Below are 9,269 nucleotides of genomic sequence, written 5' to 3' on the forward strand. Positions count from 1 at the left end.
GGCGGGCAGGCGCTGATTGGGCGGCAGGCCAGAGCCAGGTGTGCGCGCCTCGCAGCGGCCCAGAGAAAGGCTGGAGGGCGCGGCGGGGGGTCCCGGGGGCGCTCCTTTGGCCCGCCAGGCACCGGCGCGGCGCGGATGGGTCCGAGGGCAGGTGAGGTGGGAGATGCGCGCGCGCGTCAGGCTCGCCCGGTGGAGAGCGGAAGGGGGACGGAGCCCTCGGAGAGGACAGGCAGGCGTCTCCTGTGGCCCTTTAAAGACGAGCGTGCAATCGCAGCCTAAGCGTTCGCAAACGACCGGACTCTTTTCCCGACACCGCGAGTGGAAAGCTTAAGCTGGAATAAGGATATTACTCCTGCTAACTTTCTGCTTCGGCGCTCCCTTGGAGCCTTCAGCGAACGCCACGAACTCTTACGGGCTAAACGCCTGATCCTCAGTGTGACGGAAGAGGTTCCACTCTTGGAAAGCTTATGACGCACCTGATCCATCTGCCAGTTATGAAAGCTCTTCTCTGTTGCAAAACGGCTCCGAATCATATGTGCGTTGTTAAATGTGGAGATGCTCGTTTGCCGCCAAAACAAGAGTCCTGGGGATGCTTAAAGGCTTGCACATTCATCATCGCGTAAAGTTGGGGGGGGGGGGTGAGTGCTGGTAAGTGCTTCTCACAAGAGCTGCAAGCTGTCCCTTTTGGGACAATAGGGGAAAGACTCTTGGGATAGCAGGCAGTGCCCTTCCATTCTGTTCTGGTTCCACAATTTAGAGTCCTGCTTCAGTAGCACGCACCTCAGTTTGCAAGTTGGCAGATAAAGTAGGAAATTTTCTGCCAACCTGCTGAACCAGGCTAACCTTGCTTTTGTCTATTTTAGCTAGGACTAGTATATACTTGCTGGCATTCTAGCAGCTGATGAGAAAAAGTAAAAATAAAATGGATGATGTCACTTCTGGGGAAACCTGGAGGTGGTGTCACAACTTGGAATCATCAAATACTGTTATAGATTTACCATCTGACAACTCCTGGAGAGGAATAATGTCACTTCCAGGTTTTCCCAGAAGTGATGTCACTCCACCTCATCTGCTGATTACCAAAGTGAACTGGTCTTTTATGTATGTTCAGTATTTTAACCATTTGTTTAAAACGTTTGTCTACCATCTTTCCTCTCAAATAGAACCCCCCCCCCAAGGCAGGCAACCTCAAAATAATTTAATACAAATGTATACAAAATATTTAAACAATTCAGTAAAAACATATTAACATACAACACATTATTATTCAACCAAGGAGGGAGGCCAGTAACAGTTAGTTGGAGAAGGCCAAACAAAACAAACTCTTTATCTGCAGGTGGAAGATAAAGGGAAGCAGACCAATCCTCCTGAGAAGGAAGTTCAAAGTTTGACACCAAGGCAAGAAGGTTACCACCTGTCTAGGTGAGGGTAAGGGATATATGCATATGTCCCTTCCATAGAAGTTGCTGGTAAAACATTAACTTGAGCCAGGGTGAAGTCTCTTCAAAATTTAGGGAATTTTTAAATATAAAACATATAATCTACTGGAAGATTTACCATGGTTCCCTGCCACGTACCATTATTCCCTACCAAGGCTGCAGCCACAGTTTGATTTTTGATAGAGCAGATTTACTAATTATATCTTTGGCTCTCATAAGTGCAAGTTGGTGTAGAGCCAGGGACATAAACCCGTAGAAATATAGTTTTTCCTCAGTAGCTCTATGATAGTTTCTTGTGTGCATTTTAATAGCATTTGTATTTTTAAAAACCTTTTGATTTAATCTGCACTGTTAATCAGAAATGCTTTAGTCTATATGAATGTTATAACTGATTAATCCAGCCAATTTATGACCTAAACATTATGGCCTAAATCAAACTTTTAAATGTTCTCAGGTGTTTTCCAATGCACTTGCCTAGTTCCTGATGTCACTTTGCTGGGATCCTTTAAACATACTGCAGAACAGACTTGGTTAGCGTCATTCTTATTCTCTGTCTTGAAAACATAGGATTGGATCAAGACAAGTGTTCTGCAGTCATATAGGATAAGCATCACAGTGTGACTTCCTTGGATCTCCCCTATCCAAGAGCTCAAAATCCCCTGCTTATTAATTTTTCAGGGGAGCCCTCTAACCCAGGTACAAGATTTCAAGAGGGCACATTTTAGGCTACTGGAGGGGGGGGGGCAGGGATGCAGCATAATTGTGAGCTGTGGATAGAAATTCTTGTGCCCACAGCTGTGTTAGTCAGAATCCAAGCCCTAGAATTCTTATACAGTGTGCATGGCGGAAAAAAGGAGCTAAGGGGCTAATTAATTGAGAAACATTGCTGGAGTGAAAGATGGGGAAACAAAAGTCTTCATATCTAATTCCCCTAACTGATGACATTTTATATTAAATTGACAAAATGCCATTTTTGCTGCAATGGGTATTTGGGAAGATTACTTTTGGATATTATATTTCTCCCTTTTTCTATTCTATCTTTGCTGGTATGTATAGACAGCCTCTTCCAGCAGACCTGTTGCAAAATGATCAGTGCAACAGAAGTACATGTGAAAGTTTGTTTCTAGAATGAATAAAGTCAGACCTTAAAAGCCCAGAGGTAGTTTTTAGTATTATAGTAAAAACAGGGAATTGGATTAACTTTACCTTCACCACTGATTTGATCGGGAACAAACCAATCTCAATCTGAATATGTGGAAAGCAAGGCTGCTAGGCTCTGGTACGATGCATGGTATCTGTGTTCTGTGGCAGGGGCTGGGGGCTAAGAACCAACAGGGATTTCAGTCATACCAAAAACAGGATAAACTCTTGTAATGTATTGCTTACCTGGATCCCAGCAAAGAATTTTCAGAAAAGATTACTGTTCTGTGCTGAGAATCACCATTCAAGCAGAGATGAAGGGTCTCCCTCATCTATGTATACACGATGGAGTGTACTGACAGGTTCTCTGTTAATAACTCTTGATTCCTATATGCCACTTTTCTCTAACAGGAGTCTCTAAGTGTCTTACAATCGCCTTCCCTTTCCTCTTCCCACAGACACCTTATGAGGTAGGTGAGGCTGAAGATCTGCTCAGTCAGAACAGCTTTATCGGTGCTCTGGCGAGTCCAAGGTTACCCAGCTGTTTGCATGTGGAGGAATGGGGAATCAAACCCAGCTCGCTAGACTAGGTTGGCGCTTCTAACCACTACACCAAGAGTACCACAATTGGGATGCATCTGTCCATTAGCCTCCAATCTTGATATTTTTGGTTTCTTTACAATGTTTTTCTCCTAGAGATGTACCCAAGCAAAAAACAAAACAAAACAAAAAAACCTTATAAACTTAGCTTGTTATTCCTGTAAGGCCCTTGTATGCTGTGTGCTAATTCATGGCCAATATGTGTAAACTTGTAATTCCCATTTCAGTATGTCTGAGAAAGTGTGCTGTACAGTTTGAAGCTTAACAGATAGTCAACTTCAATTAAATAATAATAAATCTTAACAAATACTGTATTGTCACTTAAAAATGAGAAAATAATTTTAGGTATTAATGGATTAAATATCTGATATTAGCATATTTCTTGCCCTGTAATGCAGATCTCCAACTTCCTTTGCAGAAGGCTTTCAATCAGCATGTCTACTTACAACATTGAGTAGCTGCATTCTGTGTGTTTCAAGCTCCAACTGGGCTATATGTTTCAGTGAAACTATGGAGTTCCACTGAAATTCAAATTGTCCCCTCGTCCCGGATTTTCTAGAAGGAAATATTGCCATCCAAGAGACACTTTTTTAAAGTTGTAAAAATACATTCACGCTCCTCAGAGAATAGCAAAGATAGAATATCATTGTGTGTGTATTTTAAATAAATAAAATATATTTAAATATATTAATAGTCTGTTTCATTATTGCAAATGATAAGTTTCCTACTTAAGTGGTTACAGAGGAATTAAATTTAGGTTATCTAGGCCAGTGGTCCCCGGTCCGTGGCCCGGTGCCAGGCCTCGAGAACTTCGGCAGTGGGCTGCGGTTCCCTCTCCCCGCCCCCCCCCGTAGCAAGAAGCTCTCCAGGCCGCAAGCAAATCGGCAGTTTTCAGAGGCCTTCATTTGCCCAGAGTAACATTATATACACTGTGGCCTAAAGGGGGGAGATGGGACTTGTCTTTTGGCTTAGATACCATTGCAAGAAAACAGATCTGAAGGAGGAGGTAAATAGCATTTTCACAGTTAATTGTTTATGATAAAATTTCTGAGAGGAAAAAGTGATCTTGACAGGCAAACTCTGCAAGAAAAAGAATAGCGAGGATTGACTAAGCAGGAAATCACTTTTGCAATTTGTATGTGTGAGGGGAAGGAACCTGAATTCAAAATGTGGGTTTGCCACTATAAGGCAGAGTCCTCATACATGCCCAGGAAACTGGTGCTAGAACACATAGGAATGATCATATCGCTGTATTGTATTTAGGAAAGCAGAGAAAAGGAATTTTCATATAGCCATAAAATAAGGCAATAAGGAATAACTGTCAGGCTGGGTCTTAAAGATCATGATTTATTGTCTTGAACCATTAAAACTGGTTGCCCAGCAAAATATTGTGTAAATTGTGTAAATTAATTCAGCACAGTATGTGAGTAGGCATAAGATTCCTTCCTCCCTAAGCAAATACTGGAACTTTTCTACCATACAGAAACATATTTCATCAGAGTCCCTAACTCAGTTTCTAGTGACTTTCTAGTGATGAATTCTAGTGGGTATGTTTGAGAAATCTTTCTCTACATAAACACAAGAGGGTGCTCACTACTAACAACAGCTTTGGGGATGCTTCTCAAGAACTGTTGTCTTTGGAACACCTTAGTTGATTGAACTAAAAACTAAATAGTAGGTTGTGCCAAAATAAATAACTAGGTTCTCAGATTTTATTAGCAATGTTGCGAATAAAAAAATGTGCATCCCATTTATGCCAGGTGATTGTTTATGTAATTGGCTTTCTGCCGTTTCAGAGCAGCACATTAAAACAGCCAGGCGTAGTTATGCAATATAATCAATTTGGTCTTCCCCCCCCCCTCCCAAAGAGCCTATTCAGTTTGAAAGCTGACAGTGCTAAACAACTGGTTGACCCACTTTATTACATAGAATGACTCATTTTACTTGTGAATTTGATGGTCTCCCACATAGCTGTAGCACTGTGAAACTGGGCCACCAGCAATCGAGGTACAGAACTCTGAGCCATCAAGCTGACTCACAGCTATACAGAGAAATATAATATCTGTAAGTCAAAAGAAACTGCCAATCACTCTGGTAAGGTGCACACGCTCATCACCCTGCAGGAACCATGGAACATTGGTGGGAGAGGGGAAGAAAATAGAAAGTGATGAGTTGTCCACTTGATTGAACATCTTACAAGTTTTGGTGTCTTCAAAGAATATTAAGAATGGGGGTACAGTTGCCAACACTATCTTGAGAAATTCCTGGATATTTGAGGATGAAACCTGGAAGGCTGGGATTTGAGGATAGGTGGGAGCTCTGTAGGGATATAACACCATAGAATCCATCCTTCAAAGCTGCAATTTCCTCCAGGGGAACTGATCTCTGTAGTCTGGAGATCATTTGATTCTGGGAGATCTCCAGGTCTCACCTGAAGGTTTGCAAACAAATGTAGTTGTGAGGCACACATCTCCAAGCCCTTCCCTGCCCTTCCTCCAAGTCTTGCTGTAAGGTGGGATGGGTTTTGAAATCAACACAGTCCACAAGAAAAGCTGTGGTATCTGAGAAAATGCATTTCTAAGAAATCATGCCTGCTCACCTTTTTTCAATCTAAAAAGAGGAAAGGGCCACATAAAGCTTAAAATTATCTGTTCATGTTAAAAACAGAATCAGAAGATATGAGCCATGAAATCATTCCTAATGTTGCCCCTCCATATATTGGGGGAATACTCAGTTACTCCTGCCCTGCAATTCTTGGCAGATCCCCTATCTATTTAATATAATTACTGTATCTGTTTTGCCTTTAATTTTGAGAAATATTGATGAGAAGCAATGACTTCTTGAGTTTGCTTGTTAAGCACTTAAAATATAGCATTTAATATATAAAAAAGTAAAAAAAAACCCTCTTAGACATGATCTCCGTTGAAAATAGGAATTTATGAGTGTTCGGGGGAAACATGCCAATTACTATAGGAGCAATTCAGTAATGGTATGAATTGCACAAATAGATAAAATGATATTTCTGTACTTGGAGGTTTTCAAGGTAATGGTAACAAGTCCCATGAACTCCCAAGCCTTAAAGTACCATACTTCGAAGCATGGTTTTACTTTACACAGGCCTGGAGACATCAGAGACAGCTTATTTCACTAAGACAGCGATATTCGCCATGGCCCTCCAGCCAAACTGAATCCAGTTCTGGGCCTAAGGAAATGCCAACCAATGGCAATGGTTTGATCCCCACTCTTGTTGAGGAGGTAGGAAACAACTACAAAAAACAGAATTTCAAATTCTGTTCTTGTCCAATTGCCATTAATGTTGAATACATTGCTTTTGAAGAATCACTTTTGACAATGGCGAATCCACATGGTTTATTAGCTCTCACTCTTCCAGACTGACTGCACTGTACTAATTCGGTAATTCAGATTTCTGTCCCCTATCTCTTTATATTGTTCTCCTCAATACACAAATGCAACTCAAGCACCTTTGGATTATTGCATTTCAATGTAAAATTATTTTAAGCAAGCTGAAACAAGAGTCAATCATTTCTTCATAGTGTTTTGAAAAATGATAAAAGTCCAAATGAGGCAAGCAGGAAGAAAATAAGGAGAAATGGTTCTTTAACAACCGACATCTGCCAAGACATTTATCCACTAGTAGTAAGTACAGCTAAGGCTCATGACAAGGTGGACAAATGTGGATTGTTCCTTAGCTACTCTTAACCTTATGATTAAAACATTAACTGTACCTGCAAAGCGCCACATAATAGCAGAAGCCGGTGCACTGCAGTGTTGGCCTGGGGTGCTGGAGGATTTGGATTCAAATCGCTACCCAGCCATGAAGTTCCCCAGAGGACTTTAATCCAGTCACCTATTCTGAGTTTAACCTGTTTCTCAGGACTGCTTTGAGAATAAAATTCTAAAGTGAGATCTATGCACACTGCCCTGAGCTCCTTGGAGGAAGGCAAGGTAAAACATATTCCATATATAGCACTTCTGAAGATGAATGACATTTCATCTCAAGACTTCTAGACTACATTTTCAGAGATGAGAAAAACCTCATCTCTGAGGGGAATGGATTTTAGCTGCTTCCTCCTCTCCAACAAGTCTGTGATGCTTCAGAACTGCTTTTAAGGCCTTAAAATATTGTAGTTCTGTCACTTGTAAGCACTTACCTGTGGTGCCAAATGAACTCCCATGTTCCCCTTTTAAAAATTAAGTAGAACAAGGATACTTCTTCCTCCATAGCACTGCTTAGTCTTTTTTTAAAAGCTCTTTTTGACTTTCATGGATGCATGCCCTTGTAGCACACATCTCCTAAAAAAAGAAAGTGGGGTAAGAGCAAAACTTGATGTTACATCACCAAATCCAAAATCATAAAATACATTTGCTGAAGTCATGTTAGGGTAGGCCAGGAGATATGAAGGCTTCAAGCTCACCATTACTATGTATTCATATGGCGATCACACTAGTTAACAGGTTGGGGCTGGAGCCTTCATAGCACTAAGTAGGAACCTACTGCTGTTGCCTTCAGAAATGATTAATACAAGTTCTTCTTTATGTGATTTCCACACTGAACTTTCTTTGGGGGGGGAGGGGTGAAAGGATAGGGTTGCCTGATCCAGGTTGGAAAATGGTGATTTGGAGGTGGAGCCTGAGGGGTGGGGAAGAACAGGACAGGGATTGTAATGGGGTAAAATTCCAGCACATTTTCAACAGGTGATTTGATCTCAGTAGTCTAGAGCTGTAATTACAGGGGACTACCAGGTCCCATGTGGAAGGTGGCATCCCTAATCTGTGCTAATCCTGTATACCAGTAGTACAGCTAGGTTCAAAGACACAGCAGATATTGGTAACAGAAACAACAGAGGGAAGGAGGTACTCCACACCACAGTGCTGCTATCCCTATAATGACTCTTATATGTTCACTTTTAGTGCTGTTTGTAAATGCCAGGCGGCATACACACCAACACACACAGAGCCCCAAAAGCTAACGGTGGGCATGTAGAATGAAATGTACACCCTTATTTCCTAAACTAATAGGATGTTTGGCATCAGGACCATTAATTCTTCTTGGTAATGACTTCTTTTAAATTATGACTTCTTTGATATTTAAAAATGGGGAAATGGCAGCAGCATTACATAGCATGACAATTGCTAAGGACTTGCTCCTGTCTCCTGTTGTATTATAAATCCAGTTTTTTCCAGTGTATACTGCCAACATAAGGATAACTGGCTCTCCAGCATCCCTCAGTCATGTTTTTCTTTTTTGTGCATACATACTTGAGAAGGTAGAGCCTCTTGTGGCGCAGAGTGGTAAGGCAGCGACATGCTGTCTGAAGCTGTCTGCCCATGAGGTTGGGAGTTTGATCCCAGCAGCCGGCTCAAGGTTGACTCAGCCTTCCATCCTTCCAAGGTCGGTAAAATGAGTGCCCAGCTTGCTGGGGGGGTAAATGGTAATGACTGGGGAAGGCACTGGCAAACCATCCTGTATTGAGTCTGCCATAAAAACGCTGGAGGGCGTCACCCCAAGGGTCAGATATGACCCGGTGCTTGCACAGGGGATACCTTTACCTTACTTGAGAAGGTACATAATTTAACTCATGGTTTATATTCAATAACAGTTTTTATGAACATGAAGATAGATACAAGTGGGTAGTCATGTTGGTTTGAAGCTGCAGAACAAAGTTTGAGTCCAGTGGCACCTTTACGGCCAATTCAAGGTATTCACTTTTGTATGCATGCCCACAAAAGCTGTTTAGGAGTTAACTTAACTTTCTTGAGTAAAACTTGGTTGGCCTTAAATGTGTCACTGGACTCAAACTTTGTTCTTTTATAAACATAGTTATTGCCAATAAGGGATGGTATTATTTATGAGGTACATCAACTAAAACAAAAAAGTCCTGTCAACATAGAAGAGAGGTGCTCATTAAACAACACATGCAATAATTAGGTTGTCTTGCTTATGTGTATTATCTGAACAGTCACTACAATTGGCTGGATATCTGGAAAAGTATTTTTTCACTACAGAGTATAGTGGCAAATGCAAAATCCAGATGGCCATAGATAAAAGAATCCAGTTAATGAATATCA

The 9,269-nt window shown here is 41.5% G+C and overlaps 1 long non-coding RNA gene across 2 annotated transcripts; it reads left to right on the plus strand.

Moving 5' to 3' along the window:
- The first annotated feature begins 13 nt into the window (after positions 1-13).
- LOC143819084 (uncharacterized) lies at positions 14-3,866 on the plus strand. 2 transcript variants are annotated; one of them, XR_013224777.1, is made up of 2 exons: positions 14-535; positions 1,337-3,866. It is a non-coding gene; the product is annotated as an uncharacterized LOC143819084 (long non-coding RNA). The 2 variants fall into 2 exon arrangements; XR_013224778.1 differs by having other exon boundaries at positions 31-151.
- Positions 3,867-9,269: the final 5,403 nt, after the last annotated feature.

Source organism: Paroedura picta, chromosome 10, assembly GCF_049243985.1.
Source record: "Paroedura picta isolate Pp20150507F chromosome 10, Ppicta_v3.0, whole genome shotgun sequence".
Lineage (NCBI taxonomy): Eukaryota > Metazoa > Chordata > Lepidosauria > Squamata > Gekkonidae > Paroedura > Paroedura picta.